A 17,756-nucleotide genomic window follows, 5' to 3' on the forward strand; every position below is an offset into this window, starting at 1 on the left:
CCAGGACAAGTATTTGTTCCCTATCTGGAGTGCTGGATCGTGCCACAGTGATACAGCATAGCTCAACCACAGACACTTGTCATTTCCCACCAACCAAACAACCACAGCAGCCCTCATAGCAATAACAGTAAGCAACTTATTCTTCACAGCCTGGCAACTTCCCCATCAAGTACAAATTACAAAGATCATATGGCCTGCACGCATCTCTCTCCATTTTCAACCAGAGTTGAGATGCACCTCCCTCGAATGCGAAATATGAGCTGCTTTTTTAAAGTATGAAACATTTGTGGTATTTTTCAAGGTCAGGATAACTAAAGCCCTCTTCCTTGATGCTGCGGAGTAAAATGTATCGTGAAATCTTTGGACGTTTCCCAAGCCCTCACAAAGAATGTTGATACACGCTATCAACTTACTCAGCAGTGACAAAAACTGCAGTGGCAGTGATTGCATGACATACAATGTCTTTGGCAATAACACCTTTTTAATTGCATTCACCTTGACCCATATACCAATGATCAACCTCTCCCACTTCTTAATATCAAGCAAAACTTTTTCTACCACCTTACTCACATTGATTTCCACTATTTATTTTAGGTCTCTTATAATATGTACGCCCAAATACTTCACCTCAACTTCAGACTATTTGCAATTCCATGAAGAAAGAATATCTCTGTTACATGAATTGGAGAGAGGGAATATTTCCATCTTATCCTAATGAATTGTATGCCCGACAGCCTCCCCACCTCCTCAAACATAGCCTTTAGCAACACACCACACTCCACTGGATTCAAAAAAAGGACTGGCATGACAATACTTTTATATCCTGACCCCCTACACAGATCCCATGAATTCTCTGTTCCTGTCGGATACAAGTCACCAACGGTTCCAAAACAATATTAAACAGATAGAGTGACAATGGGCAACCCTGTCTGGTTCCCCGCAACACTCAGAACAAATCTGAAATAACACCATTCGCCCAAAGCATTGCCAACACATTCTGATGTAAACAAGATACAGCCCTCAAAAAAACTAGACAACCCCCATCTTCAGCAATGTACACTCCAAAAATATCCAATTCACCTTTAAACTAACACAGCATCTGACACAACATTACCATGGATTCCCAAAATATCAACAATCGTTCTAATATTGTCATAGCCATACCTATCCTTCCTAAATCTCACCTGGGAACTATCAATCAGGCCCCCCCATATAAACACAAAACCTATTCTCCAACAATTTAGTAAACGACATAATTTAGCACACATTCGGTGGTCCCTACCCGGATTTGGAATCAGCGTAATTAGAGCTTCCCTCATTGCCGGGCATATCAACCCAGCCTGCAAAATATGATTAAACAAATCACATAAGAAAGATGCCAATTTTACCGCAAAGCATTTATAAAATTGGGCCGGTAACCCATCAAACCCAGGTGACTTCCCAGTGTTAAATTGTCAAATAGCTGCTGACACCTCAGTAATGTCTATCTTGGCATCAATAGCAGTCCTCCCCTCTGCTGACAGAACCGGGATCACCACTTTACCAAAAAATCATCTACATCCGACTGCACTGGAAAACTATCCACCTCCTACAATGATGCATAGAAATATCAAAAACACTCAGAGACATCAATATTCCTCCCCAGCAATCTCCCATCTGGATCCTCTATATCCCTAATACAAGACTTCTCAGCTATTCTCTTAAGCTTGTTAGCCAAGAGCCTCCCACTCTTGTCTCCGCTCTCCCAGAACTTCTGCTTTGCAAAGAAAATCCCTTTTTCAGCCTGTATGTCAATTTTGCTCTCTAAAATATTTCTTAGCCTCTTCACTTCAACCTTATCAACTTCTGAATTTGTTTATGCACACCTTCGCTGTAAGACTTACTTTAAGTTTCTCTTCCAATAAACCCAACTCCTCCAATCCCTTCTTCCTAACATGAGACGACTTGATTATCTGCTCACCCCCCGCAAAACCACCTTAAACAATCCCAAACAACAAGGTCATCTGCCATCTTTTCATTCTCCACAAAATACATATCTATAAAATCTTAAATTCTTGTACTCACCCCTAAATCTTTTAGAATACATGATCGCAACCGCCATCTAGCTTTATTCAAACTGTTTCCACAAGATGCGACTGTAAATTCATCAATGCATGGTCCGAGACAGCCCGCTCACGTATCTCCACACATATAGTCTGATCAATATTCCTGTCAGGCACTAATAAGTAATCAATTCTGGAATATGAGTCATGGACAGGTGAATAAAATGTAAAATATGTCCTACTCGGATGCATCACGCTCCAAATATGGATGATAACTTGGTAATATATTTGAAGAAAATTCCTGAACTCTGTACTCACCGCTACGCTAGTAAACCTGCAGTGGGTGGGCAGACCGATCCATTCACAAAATTAAAATCCCCCCCAATATGATACTTTCACCCCTCAAATCACACAGTAGTGAACTCAAATCATCAAAAAAAGGAATTCCAGGAGAGCACGGACCATTTACAGAATTTACAGTTAACACCTCGCCATCTTATTCAACATCAGCCAACAACACCAGAACCTCACAATCCTTAACCACGTTCTCCACCACCATATTTACACCATGCCTAAGCAAAATACTCACCCCTCTAGATTTTGAATCGTAACAATTATAAAGTTTGTGTGTATATCTAGAAGTGGATAAAAGATCAAAGAAACACTGAAGTAAGTGAGTTTCCTGTAGAAACACCATATCTGCTTTACACCTCCATAATCTTGACAACACCTTCTTCTTTTGCACGGTCAATTCAAACCTTTCACATTCCACGTTACAAAGGTTAACTGCCCCATAACATACTTCATCCATCAATTCCAGATAAAGCCCAAACAGACACAGCCAAAACAAGTACATAATTGCACTAGTAAACCACAACAGCATTTAGCATATCTCGAACCAAGGCAGCTACACACAACACAAACTACACAATACAAGAAGACAGACAACACAGCATCACAGAAAAAAACTGCTACAGCATAAACAAATAACCACCTGATAATAGCAAGGCAGAACATAAGTAACACTACTTGCAAGAAATAACGCAATCTGAACCATACCACTTTAAATATCCATGCAATGATGTTGTTTTTGTTTGTTTGTTTACATTTTCTATTAGTGTTAACTATTTTTTATTATTGATGGTTTAAGACTCTCTTCTTTATTTTATTATTATTCTCCTTTGATTTTTACCCTCCTGATTGACGTCAATCTCTTGATTTAAAAATGTTATCTTCTTAATTGTTTACTGTTGTTTTATATCTCCTAATCTAGACACAATAAATGTTTTATCCTGATATATTTATAACACCATACACATGCACTTTTAAATTTTCTGTGTACAAATTCCTTTACTATTTTAAGTAAATGTATCTCATCTCACATTTTACCCCATTTTGGAGTTTGATACCCACTCTTCTTCTTGGCTTTGCCTAAGCAGTCCTCAAACAATACCCCTATATTTGGAGTTTTAGTGTGTACCCTTGTGCCCCTCTTGGAAACAGGAATCGAGGTATCTATTTCTTTTCTTTCTTATCCCCATGAATCATGTTACTTCTATACATATATTTGTAATACATTCCCCTCCCCCTATTTTTGCCACCTTCGAACTTCTACTTACATCCGTGGCTCAGCTCGAGCCCCTCTGCATTGACTTTTCCCCAATCGGCCAGTTCGCTTATACCGGCTATAAACATCCACACTGTTGAACCCACATCTACCAAATTTTGCATAGATTCCTCTTTTGTCTGGAGATCATAGTCTATGGTTGGATGCAAAAACCTTATATGCAAAAAAATGTTTGGATGTGTGTATGTTTGTCCGGCTATACAAATCCACACCGTTGAGCCCACTGCTACCAGATTTTGCATGGATTCCTCATTTGTCTGGGGCAAGATTGTAGTCTATTGATGCAAAAAATTAATTCAGTAGACAACCTCATTTACTGATGCTCGCCCCGATTTACTACAGTAGGTACTAGAAGGATGCAAAATTTGGAAAAGTGTCTGATGCAAATTGTTCGATGTGTTGGTTATTTCTTTGAAATGTATTACTACTGTATACAGATCGAAAGTGTTTATTAAAGCATTTTTAAGGGGAATAAAACTTTTTGTTTATCACGCCACTCAAAATATGGGAAATGGCAAGGTTACAGTTTACTTAAGTTCATTCACAAGAAGAGAGCACAATCAATCAATCTTTCGTGGACATTTTCTCAAATGTGCTGAAGCCATTGAGTTACTGAAACATGGCGCACAAAAAATGAACATCACTTGGAAAAGCTCCATCTGATGCAAAATGAAAATCAATATCAAGAGCTTCTGAAACACAACAAACAGCAGCACGATTTACCGACCAGAGGACAAGCGCAACTTTCTCCACGGCAAACGAGATGCCAGAGCAAACTGAAGCAAGACTTGCTGACATGAGGAAAAGAGCAACATCCTCAAGGGCACATGAGACACCAGAGCAAACTGAAGCAACACTTGCCGACAAGAGGACAAGAGCAACATCCTCCAGGGCACATAAGACACCACTCTATCAGGTCACGGGCAACACTGAGTACTCCAGCTAGTTGTCTAATATTTGGCTCTTACAGATGTTTTCTCTGTTGCTTAATCTAAGTGAAATATGTCTTACATACATGGCTTATCCTTTTGACTCCCCTTGTGCCTTGCAATTATTCCTTAAAGTAGCATCCCAGGCCAATAGACTTTTCTTTGTTCCTCACACAAAGCTGTTTTCCAGCATCTACTGACAGTCCGTGGGGCACTTGCAGGGACCGAACAGGAATTTGGCCAACGGGGCACCTGTCGACTGATTCTTCTCACACTTGTGTATTTGCGAACCGATCTCCACAGGAAGCTCTACGGTCTGTTGGCTAATGGCGGAATAAATAAAGAGTCCGAGAGTCTAGATCTGGATCTAGGTCATTTACACCATAACCATCCCCATTGCTACCAAAATATGCTCTAGCATCTTGAAGCGTCTCATGTGCTAGATGGAATTACCAATAATGATCTTGGACCAAAATAACTGGACAGACTCAAAGAACATGGCAAAGTACTACTTTGTTATCAGCATAGAAATTACGTAGGGCAATCTGGCAAAAAACAGGCAGTGATTCACGCACTCACACCCAAATGTGATTATACAAAGGATTTATACCTCAATATGTGTCAGCTATGACACCATTCATCCTGGCAAACTAAAACCTATTGAAGGGAGGGCTTGGTTAAGGGAACATATATACCTAGAGTGTTAATACCTTCATTGGCTGCCCCTTATTTGGTGGGCACACCTCGAACAACCTCTAAATATGCATAATCCTGATTATAGTGGAAAAATGTCAACGGGTTGGTCATTGTATAGCATGTTTCTACATAGACCCTCTGATTGGTTTGCATGCTTTCCCAACCCTGGCTTTCGGCTCGATAGCATCACGTAAGCAAAACAAAACTCAGGTGCGCAAGCAACATCAGACCACTCCCCACTTTCCCAATTAGTCCATCGTCTCTCATCGGTCAAGACCCAAGTCAAGGCTTCTCCTTTGTAGTTGATCTTAAAGCTTTCTCTCTGTTCTTGGACATTTAAGGGAGTATAGGCACAGTATTATCTTAATTTGGGCTTAATGAATAGCCCTTGTTTTCAAATTCTGAATCATGTGTGAGGAGACCACAAGTTTGTCCATCTTGACCTTCTATTTACTTCTATTTCATTCAATTGATTTGGCTGTCATTACCCTTCTTGGCCTCTTGAGACTTGCTCACTTGATCTTACCTAGGCGTTCCCCATCTTTAATCTTTATATATAAAGCTGAATGTATGTATGTGTTTATGTTTGTCCAGCTATAAACATCCACATGGTTGAACCCACATCTACCAAATTTTGCATAGATTCCTCTTTTGTCTGGAGCAAGATCATAGTATATGTTTGGATCCAAAATTCATATATGCAAAAAAATGTTTGGATGTGTGTATGTTTGTCCTGCTATACAAATCCACACCGTTGAACCCACTGCTACCAGATTTTGCATGGATTCCTCATTTGTCTGGTGCAAGATTGTAGTCTATGGATGCAAATAATTCACTCCGTAGACACACTCATTTACTGTTGCTCGCCCAGATTCACTGCAGTAGGTACTAGAAGGAGGCAAAATTTGGAAAAGTGTCTGAAGCAAAATGTTCGATGTGTTGGTTATTTCTTTGAAATGTATTACAACTGTATACAGTTCGAAAGTGTTTATTAAAGCATTTTGAAGGGGAATAAAACATTTTACTAATCACGCCACTCCAAATATGGGAAATGGCAAGGTTACAGTTTACTTAAGTTCATTCACAAGAAGAGAGCACAATCAATCAATCTTTCATGGACATTTTCTCAAATGTGCTGAAGCCATTGAGTGACTGAAACATACCGCACAAAAACGAACATCACTTGGAAAAGCTCCTTCTGATGCAAAGCGAAAATCAATATCAAGAGCTTCTGAAACACAACAACAAACAGCAGCATGACTTACCGACCAGAGGACAAGCGCAACTTTCTCCAGGGAAAACGAGATGCCAGAGCAAACTGAAGCAAGACTTGCTGACATGAGGACAAGAGAAACATCCTCCAGGGCACATGAGACACCAGAGCAAACTGAACCAAGACTTGCCGACAAGAGGATAAGAGCAACATCCTATAGGGCACATGAGACACCACTCTATCAGGTCGCGGGCAACACTGAGTACCCCAGCTAGTTGTCTAATACTTGGCTCTTACAGATGTTTTCTCTGTTGCTTAATCTAAGAGAAATATGTCTTATGTACATGGCTTATCCTTTTGACTCCCATTGTGCCTTGCAATTATTCCTTAAAGTAGCATCTCAGGCCAATAGCCTTCTCTTTGTTCCTCAGACAAAGCTCTTTTCCAGCATTTAATAACTCTGCAGCCCTGGTCTGTCTCCGGAGTAGGTTGAATGGTTTTAATACAAATCCAACATCAATGATTCCATCATGGCCGCTCTAGCCATATTATGTTTTCCTCTGCAGCAAGCTTCTATATGTCTCATCTACCTTGCGTTTCTGCATATATACATTTATTAATCAGCAGGCAACTTTATCTTCTTTGCAGATACGCTTTCTTCATATTCAATTACATGTTTCTCTTGTTACTTCATTTAAATCCTTATTCTTTGAGTATTTGCATATTGTTTCAGTAAGTCTCAGTATCTTTCCTCTATGATGTCACTATGCTCTTGTCAGATTTCACATATAACTCTATGATGTCAAATGATATGTGCAGACATTCTTCCATGTTCTCAGTGCGATGGTACATTTGATACGGGTGTCTGAGTGCATATCATCTCTCATACACCTGATGTGGTATTGAGGATGATACCTGGTGTCCCACACAGGGCTCTTCTCCTACTGGTCCAGTATGACAGAGGTCAGGGGGCGGGAGCTCGGGGTAACATGTCCTCCTGCTCCTCTACAAAGCGATTGATGATCTGGTGACCTCTAATGAGATGACAATCTATTGGAAGAAGATAAGAGGTAATTCCAAAATAGAGGGGCCAGATAATACTGGGAATGACCTGGCTGACCAGTTGGCTAAAACTAGAGCTCTGCAGGGGGATTTCATAGATACGGAATCCCTGCTCGGTGTAATCCAAGTCAGTGCTGTCACCAGGTCACAAACACATGCCAACAGTGAACTCTTGACTTCCCAGTGCAGTAAAGATACCCCAGATGCAGATTTCATCACTGCACAGAAAGAGGACTCGATTAATGGATAATTCAACTAACACATTCAAGAGTCATGGTTTTCCTCTAACAGAATCATATTATGCAGATAGAGAGAACCTCTGCGTGTTGATGAGGTTTTCCAAGATGTTCTGAATCCAAGACGGTTTGTTGGTATGGAGATCCCTATCTGGATGTGACCAGTGGGTTGTACCTACCTCATTTCAAAGCCTGATGTTGGACCACATCCATGACACGGCCACTGCCGGTCACAGGGAGTTTCATAGGACATTGGAAATCGTGCACAATGTTGCATACTGGGCACAGATGAGAAAGTATGCTGGACATCTATTCAAAGGGGTTTCTTGTGTATGCTCAATTTCAACCCAGTTCACTCACACACAGAGCTCCCCTACAGAAAAGGGGAATGACACTGCCTTGGTCAGATATGGAAGTCAATTTCATTGTTCCAGTGATTCGCTCCTCTAGAGGAAACAAGCACTGGTTGACTGTTACATGCTTGTTCACCAAGTGGGTAGAATGTCTTCCTGCCCTGAATTGTAAGGCAGAGTCAGCTGCAGCACTGTTGATCATCCACATCCTCTCTCGTTTTAGCCTCCCATAAAGGACTGAGTCAGATTGAGTAAGTCATTTTACCTATGAGTTGATGGCAAAGATGTGGGAGATTCTAGGGGTAAAAAGAAAACTCCACATTCCCTACCATCAGGTTTCGAGTGGAGGAATAGAGAGATATAAAAAGGCAATTGTGAGAATCTTAAGGAAGTTTGTAGCAGACTCTGTACCCAGTTGGGACATTCGATTATCACTTGTCCTGATGGCTATTAGGTCTACACCATTTTCTGCAATTGAAATTTCTCCATTTGAGCTTATGACTGGATAAAAAATGGGGATACCTCAGCATCTGCTGTATAGAACACAGGAGCAAACATTGATATATTCGCCCACCACTCATGAGTACATTGACAATTTGAGGAAGCACCTCCAGCACACTTTTGCTTCTGCTCAGTGCAATTTAGAAAAGTCAGCTGAAGGAATAAAAACAGATTATAATCTAAAGACCACAAAGAAGGTGTATGAGGTAGGTGACAAGGTTTCAGAGGAACCAGACCAAGTAACGGACATTTTTTCCATCTTGGCGTGGCAGCTTTGAAACTGTAGATAAAATCACCCATGGCCTACAAGATCCACATCCGAAAAGGAGAACGGATGGAAGAGAAATGGGTCCATATCAATCAGTTGAAAAGCTGTCATCCCAGAGAAGCTTTACAACTGATTGAGGAGCCCCATGAAACCATCTGAGGAATGAGAGGTAAGGATGAAAAACCTGGATGAAAACTTGTAACAGGTGATTAGTTTATTTAATATTCATCAGAAATGTTAAAAAGGAAGTTGAAATGGGATGTCTTTGATTTGCAATGTTATATCCCTTTCTGTGTAATGTTGTTTTATTTTGAATGCAATGCACTATTTTCCAGAGAAATATGTTTTGTATAAAATACTGACCCTCTCTTTTTCTTCCTTTTTATAGAAAAATAACCTCCTTCCATTCCAGCCTAGGTAACCAGAGGAGTGGAGTCTGGGGAGGACCTCAGAGACCAAGGATAAGAAAGGGGTTCCAGGACTGTACCCTGGAATGACCAAAACACAGAAGTGGAGGCCAGAACGCCCACTCCCTAAGGTAGGAAAATGATCCGGACGTGCACCAATGAAGAAGGACTTCTGACGAAAACCCCACTCTCCCTTGCTCTTTCCCACGAGTGATACGGATAAAAGAGCTCGGGGGGGTTTGTGGGGTTTAATAACAGCCGCAGAATGTCACAACTGAAAGCTGGGTTAGGAGCCTAATGGGAAATACATTGGCCTGATCAAAAGGGGCGCACTGGAAAAATCTGCCAGCCCCAAAACATTAACACACATAAAAGACCTAGTGAATTTAGGGTGTGTGTCTTGCTGAATGGGACACATTGTAAATTGGAAAATGCACATTGCAAATGACAAAAGGGAAGGACAGCCTGTCAATTCTACCTGCCACATTAAAGAAACTGGAAGTGCAAAGTAAGGGGAAAGTCACTGAATCAGAAGGGCCTTGCGTGTAGGGATAAGGCAAAGGAAAATAAATGTATACTTCTACATGAACAGTAGGGTTTCACTTTCAGTTATCTCATTGAGAAACCAATGCTGTGTGAAAGAAGAAATACACTGATTCAGAAGTGCATTGAACAATGATAGCAAGATGCAAGTTATTGAAAGGGAATAAAAAGCTTCACATGAAAAACAACTTAACAAACTTTAAGTACTTACAAAGTACTTAAAGAACATACCATTCAATCTAGAAAGGCACTGTTAACACGCGACAAATCGTCAAAAAATTACAGTCACAATGTGACGATCAGCTCAGCCACAGCACTCAACAGTCTGATATATACGACTGAGTAGAAGAATAACGCTGCAAGATTACGTTTTCAAGAAACAGCTGCCTAACAGCGCAGCAACATAACTGTATGAACAATCTGCACACAAACATCACTTGATTGAAGTGAGTTAGAAGTGGTCTTGAAGGCCTAATGCAGAGAATCCAAGTGGTGTGGTCCACAGTAATCGGGACTCACTACGCGAGAGCGAGAAACATTATCAGAATACTGAAAGGCATCAGGTAGTGGGCAATTCCACTTACAGCATCCAATTATCCAGATATTTTACCTGAAGAAGGGCACATAAGGCCCAAAACACGTCGTAGACGATGGGAAGGCAAATACATCAACCTATCAAGATATCAGGATAGTCATCACTGAAAAGTCAACACACTGTTATTTTAACTGGGAATATAACACAAAAAAGTGTAATTGAAATGTTTACATGCAAACAATGTCGCAAATTATGAATTGTTCAATTAATGATGGAAAATGTGTGTTGAATTAATTGGCAATCTTGAATATTGTATCTTTTAGGTTTATGTTTTGTAAATTGAAATCTACAGCACTAGAAAACATTCTACACAAAAATAACAAAGAAACCTTTTATACTAATGAATAAGTTTCAGTGATTATTGATTTAACTTGTTAGTTATTGTGAGTAGCCCTATTTATACCTCATCAGGTTCAAGGTGTCCACCTTTCCCTGATTGAAAACAGAGCCAGCCTGGGTGGATGCAGTTCCTAAAAATACAAAACTCTAGATCTGAACTGTGGTGGACTCAAGACTTCAAGGACAAATGGCAAATGACAGCATAGCCTCATGATGTTAGAGGGCGCGCATCATAGCAAGTCCTGTAGAAGTCCGGCTTGGCCCGAGGTCCTGCTTTCCTGAAGACTTGCAGCGTTTTTGGATACCTATTTTGCCGTAATACATTGCCTAGAAGGCATTTTGCATGTAATACGTGCCCCACCTATAAAACAGATGCTCGCGCGCATCGTAGCAAGTCCCGTAGAAGTCCTGCTTGGCCCGAGGTCCTGCTCTCCTGAAGACTTGCAGCTTTTTTGGATACCTATTTTTCCGTACTACATTGCGTAGAAGGTGAATCAAGTACCAGCTGTACTAAGGACTTAAGGACTCTTAAGGGCTCTCATCCTTAGTTACTACCTTATTATAAATATATTTATTCATTTATTTTTGTTTCTGTTCTAGGCATTTTGCACGTAATACGTGCCCCGCCTATAAAAACAGACGCCTGTGCGCATTGCTCGCGCGCATCGTAGCAAGTCCCGTAGAAGTCCTGCTTGGCCGCTTAAACGCAGCAAAGCGGTGACTCGGTGGGGATTGCCGCTTTTTTCTGGCTTTTTCCTGGCAGTATCAGGTGGTGTTCATCTGAATCTACTGTTTTCTGTGGTGTGTTCTTCTGTGTTGAATTTGCGGACACCTGTAAGTGAGTACAAGATCTATGCTCAAAAGATTACCATTTAAGAACAAAGAGCTCTTTTTTGTGGCTGTGGTTGTGTTTGTTTAAGGGATTGAAGACTTAGTTTAGTAGATCAAATGTCACGAGTTGTATACACCCTGAAATCCGGCATGCCTTTATCGCCAGACCATGTGTCTGGTGAGAACAACATGTGTGGGTTTCCTGCTACTGGCTCCTTGACAAAATCCAGTGACAAAATTAAACGTGCCACACGAACCTCAAATAAAAGTATCACCCTTACCCCCGTGACCCAAATACCACTACATAATCGAGATATTTGCAAATTTTATGAAATAAATGTCAAATACCGGCTACCGGTCAACCCTCTCTGCAAACAGAATTTGCTGATCCCACTATGTCCCATATAATACCACCTGGGAACTCAATTCCAAATAATCCCGACCCTAAAGTGGGAAACCCCAGTGCCATTATCTCTGATCAAACTATTTTGACCATCCCACAGATTCCTCTGAAAATTACACAGCGTAAGAGAACTTTCTCTATAGTTCAAGAAGAAACGTTGACTAATGCTGAAGTATTTTTTAGTTCGGAGGGTGTTGTGGAAGTCTCTGTTGAAAGAGTGAGTGACTCTCCTATGGGTGCCATATCACTGCATGCAAGCATTGGGGATCTTGAAAGTTCTAGGCTTTCTAACATTACTGATTACCATCTTCCTTGTTCAATGGACTCAACCAGACAGGCAGTGGATGAGTCTTACATACAGCCTACTCCTCAGTGATGTTTGTCAACTGGCCTGTCAGATGGTAAATCTGGTGATTCAGTTGGCAACCGAGCACTTATTGAAATTACCATAGGGGCAGTTAACACAACTATTGCGAGCCTCTATAAACTCTTCATGTTTTGCTGTTTTTTTATTACTGTACTTTCCCTGCATATGCTCATATGTGTATACATTGTACTGACACTACTTTCCTTAGGGTCCAGTCACATCATGTGATAAGTATACATATGGAAAGTAGCAGCTTTGAAGCAGAGCAATAATGTCTGTGCATGAAGATAATCGGTTAGGTTGCGAACATTGTCTGGTAGTACTGCTGCTTTTCTGCTTACTTCACTTTCCCTGTATATGCTCATATTTGTATGTGCTGTTGTCTCTTTGTGTTTTGTATGTAATAATGCAATTATGTAGTAAGTGGGTTTTATTAGCTACTTATTAAATGTTTCACAGTACGTAAAACTCTAATAAGAAAGCAAACTCTAATAAGAAAGCATTTATCATTTTACTATTCAACATGGCAAGATTATTAATATTCCACCTCCATCATGTATGCTGCACACAATACCTATGTTTCTACATGAGTAGATTACTATACTGGAAATAACTTCATAATATAATGCTATTTGTATCAATGCATTGCTTAATGCACTACATACCTCATAATATTTATTCCAATGATCCTTGACACTTTTTTAAAATCAACATTACAATAACAATCCCTTGTACAGACTTTTCATGAAACGTAAATGCACATGTGATGGTGAATGGATGAAAGGTGTTTCGTGTGACCCTTCGAAAGCTGACACATTTATGAATATTGTTCAGAGACTTGCAATCCTAGAGACCAACTATTCATCCATGAAATCACTACCTACTGAGCCCTTGGCGTCGGCTTTGCCCATGTTCCCCAGGATTATTCGTCCTGTGGAGTGCGTGGAAGATACGGATACCAGGAAGAATGACTCATGGGTTATTGTTGATTCTCCGGTGAGAATTGTGTCCAATTACATTGTCCAGTCTAGCCAAAATAATCACTGTGAAGTAGCCTCCCAGCAGATTCATAAAAAATGCCGAAAAACATTGGTAATGAAAAAAACAAAAGCATCAACTCATAAATTGATGCCTGTGGTGAAGCTAAATAAAATTAGCAAAAAAGGCTTGCAAGACCAAGCGACCATTCCGGCTGAAATAACTGGAGTAGGCGCTGCCACTCATGTGTCTGTGAAGTCGGAAGAAGGGAGTACTCCATATGTGGCGGACAAAATTTTAGCTGTGGCCAAGAATCCAGCGCTGGCGACAACTGTAAGCTGTCCTGTAAAAATACACAAAGCTTCTGCTCTTGCTCCTTTGTTGGGGTATGATCCCCTGAATGAGCTTGTAGCATTACTGGAAAACAAATCTTCTGACTCTTATGCATCAAAAAATGCAATTAATCCAATTATCCCGACGCGAGCGGATACATTAGGCATAGATAAACACTCTGCCTCTGTACCTGTTTGCGATCTGAGTTTTGAGGAGCGCATGGCCACACTTAAATCTGCATTGGATGACTATCTCCTTCAAAGAATAAATGATGTGTTGCCGGGAGCCATTCCGTCGAATGACGATTCACGACCTTTGCAGAAAAATGGCTCACAATTGCCCGATGCAGGTTATGTAAACAAGAAAGCCTTGACTGTATGTTCAAAAAAATGCCTTGAACCTGAGAATAACGATTCCTCCCATGTTCCAAACCAAAAAGATGCTCCAATGATGAGAGCTGATGGCAATTCAAACCTGAAACCTTGATCTAACGATCAGAGGAATTCCAACAAAAACAGATTTGACTCCTTCAATACACTGATACTAAAGTGCCGTGATGGTCCATTTGAAAAATATGATCTTTGCCGCTCGAGTGTCCTAAATATTTTTGGAGACATTCAGGCGCTAGAAGATCTCTCCTCGAGTGATTTTGATCAAGTAGAATTTCTATGTGACAAAAATGTCTCCATAGTACGACTGTGGATTAAATCAGGGTTGGTTTGGAACACGCTATGGAAGGCCAAAATGGAACTCTTTAACATGGGCTTTTTGCTGGCCTTAGATCCAGCTTGCCAAAATCACAATTTGGGTGACCAAACTTTGATTAAACCTACACCACTGCCAGAGGCAAATTGCTCATGTCCATTCTGTATTAAAGAGAAGAGCTTGCAGCAGATTTTGTCTTCTAAAACCCAATCTTAACCATTAACCTGTGAGAAAAGAGAGGCAATTTCGCTGGCAAGTTGGAACAGAAGAGGATTTTTGCATTTAAAGTGGGTACTAAATGATCAGTTGCAAGAAACCTGGATGTTACAAAACCCTGTATGGGATGATCATGATCTCATCTTGTTACCAGCAGTTACATCAGGTAAAGGCAGACCTACTTCAGGTTTGCTGGTTGCAGTAAAATCCAGCAGGAGATTTAAAATTTCTACCTAGATGTCACCAAATAATTTCATGCAACTAGTGAAGATTACTTATGCATCGCACACTTATGCCTTAATCAATTTATATCGTAACTCGTCTGGGATCACAGATGATGCCTTCTACCGAGCCCTGTCAACCCTCTATGAAGAAATTGCAAAGTATGGTAATATATCTGGTATCTTGGTGGTGGGTGACTTAAACCTTATGTGTATCCAGTCAGAAAATAAGAAGGTTAGTAGTGAAGGGCAGAGATGGGTTAGGTTTGCGAATGAATTAAATCTTAGACTAGCCAATGGAGCCATTCAGGGGGACATCCCACCAAATCACACGTGGGAGAGAGGTGAATCCAGATCCAGGATTGACTACATTTTTCTAAGCAATAATATTTTTGTGACTGCTAGCAAATTTGTAATTGTCAAACAAACCAAAAGTGATCATCATTTATTATCATTGTATTGGACTACCTCCGACCAGAGAATCGTCAAATTACAGAAGTGGTCCAAACAAAGGATAGTGGTCAATAATGCAATAAAACGGTTCAGATTGTCAGAAGACAAGTTAACATCCTTGAATGAACCCATCTTGAATAGTCAAAGGTTAAATGGGTTTGAGTCATATGTAGATGTGCTAGATACATTTAGGAACATCTTACCGTTCACTAGCAGACTGTCCAACACTCATATTCATGGCTTTGATATTGTTCTACAACAGAGGAAAACTGACCATAAAAGAAATCTGCAGAATTTACGTAAATTAACTTTGGCAGAAAGAGATAAGGCAGTCAATGCAGCTAAATGCTCCTATCGTAACTGGGTTCATTCTAGGAAAGCCCATCTCTTTCAAATTGATGGTGAACTTTTCATGTCAGCCTGCCATAAGAAAAACTCAGCACAAGTTTGGGAACTACTAAACAAATGTAACTCCTCCTCTCAAGTTGATTATCAAATCAATGGGGTTACTGAAGCTCAATGGCTCACGCATTTTACCGAACTTTATGCTGATGAGAACATGAGTGATTACAATTACATAAATAGATCTGACCCTTTTTGGCATTTAGCTTGCTCCGAAGATGTTGTAAAAGAATTCATCAATAAATCCTCTTCATCACGGGCAGCAGGTCCGGATGGGCTTATGGATAACATGTTTAAACAAATTCTGCAAAACTGGGCGGCTATTCTTAACAACACCTTCCAACACATTTTGTCATCCAGAAAGCTACCCTAGTCCTGGTGTTACTCGCTGATTGTTCCCATATACAAAAAAGGTAATCGTAAGGACCCTAAATGTTATCACCCAATTGCTTTGCTGGACGCACCTGGCAAAATATTTTCACGCTTGGTTCTAAGGGATTTCAATATATGGACCGCTAAGGTGCATCAGCGTGATCCAAAGCAAACAGGTTTTGTAGCTCGGTTGGGGACTGCCGTTAATTTGATTACATTAAATGCCATCAAACTGCAAGCCCAAGCAACAAAGCAACCGATTTATTTCACCTTTGTAGACCTGCACTCCGCTTTTGATTCAGTCTCTAGATCTAAACTTATGAACAAACTCATCAAAGCGGAATGTCCACCTACGTTGAGCGACATTATTTATGGCCTTCATTCAGACACTGCTGTGCCTATAAGACTGAACTTTGAGGGATTGCTATCAGCTGCAGTAACAACCAAACAAGGGCTGAAGCAGGGGTGCATTCTTGCTTCAGCTCTGTTTAATTTTTTCATCAATGATGTCAAATGGATTTTCGACAAGGTAATGACTGATGCCCCAAAAATGAATGGTGTTGAAATTGAAGCTTTGTGGTACGCTGATGACCTTGTACCAATTTCTAAAACACCAATTGATTTACAATATTTCTGACTGTCCTCTGTAATTATTTCAGCTTTAATGAATTGGTGGTCAACAGCAAAAAAAAAGAAATTGTTTTGTACATACCCAGAGGTTCTCGGCAAAATAAATTGGAGTGGAAAATTAAGAACACAGCAATTGAGGTTGTTCCAAATTATGTATATTTGGGCTTTATATTTGATGGTCTTCCCTCTGCCCACTCTCAATTGGCTAACATTGGACAAAAATTAACCTCAGCAATTTGCCAGACAAGATTAATTTTGTTTAAATATGGTAAATTCTCCATTAGATCAGCCATTATGTTTTGGACTCAAAATGTGGTAGCTACTCTACTGTATGGTCTGGAAACCCAAAAAGTAATTCCACCAGTCTTTTTGAATGAGTTGGAAGCAACATTTTGGCGGGCAACCCTTCATCTTCCTCAGTGCATTCCAGGTCCTTGGATGTGCTATGAGTTGGGGTTAACTTCATTAACTGCTATGTATGACTGGCATTTGTGTAATTTGAAAAATGTTTGCTTTCTGCTCTGAATGACTCTACGTAAGCATTTGTATCAAGCTATTTACTGTCTTCTTCTCATGAGTTTCCGAAACAGTGGTCCAAAAAGATCATGACAGTAATGGCTAACGCCGATATCACTATTGATACTCGTGTATTCAATCCAGACCAAGCAAAAAAATAACTGCACATGATGGACTGGATTGACACAAGAGCTGCTTGTTTAAAATATAAAGATTTCAACACTCACTTGTTTGGCCCAAAGAAATATAGAGAGATTGAACCTTACCTCTGAAAAGCACCTACTCCTTCAGTGAGAAATGCAATATTATGTTACCGTTTTAATTTGTGGCCCACTCGGGATGTACAAGCTTGCAGAAAGTTGATTAATACTGAAAACAATTGGTGCCGCTTTTGCAATAATCATTCCATTAAGGAGACTCTGGAACATGTGGTTGTAGGTTGTCGAGAGCTGATGGGCTTGAGACAAATCCATTTTATCAAGCACATGGCAAACTTTGCACAAATGAAGCAAGAAAAT

The sequence above is a fragment of the Ambystoma mexicanum genome, chromosome 12, assembly GCF_040938575.1.
Source record: "Ambystoma mexicanum isolate Mex_15411 chromosome 12, UKY_AmexF1_1, whole genome shotgun sequence".
Taxonomy (NCBI): Eukaryota; Metazoa; Chordata; class Amphibia; order Caudata; family Ambystomatidae; genus Ambystoma; species Ambystoma mexicanum.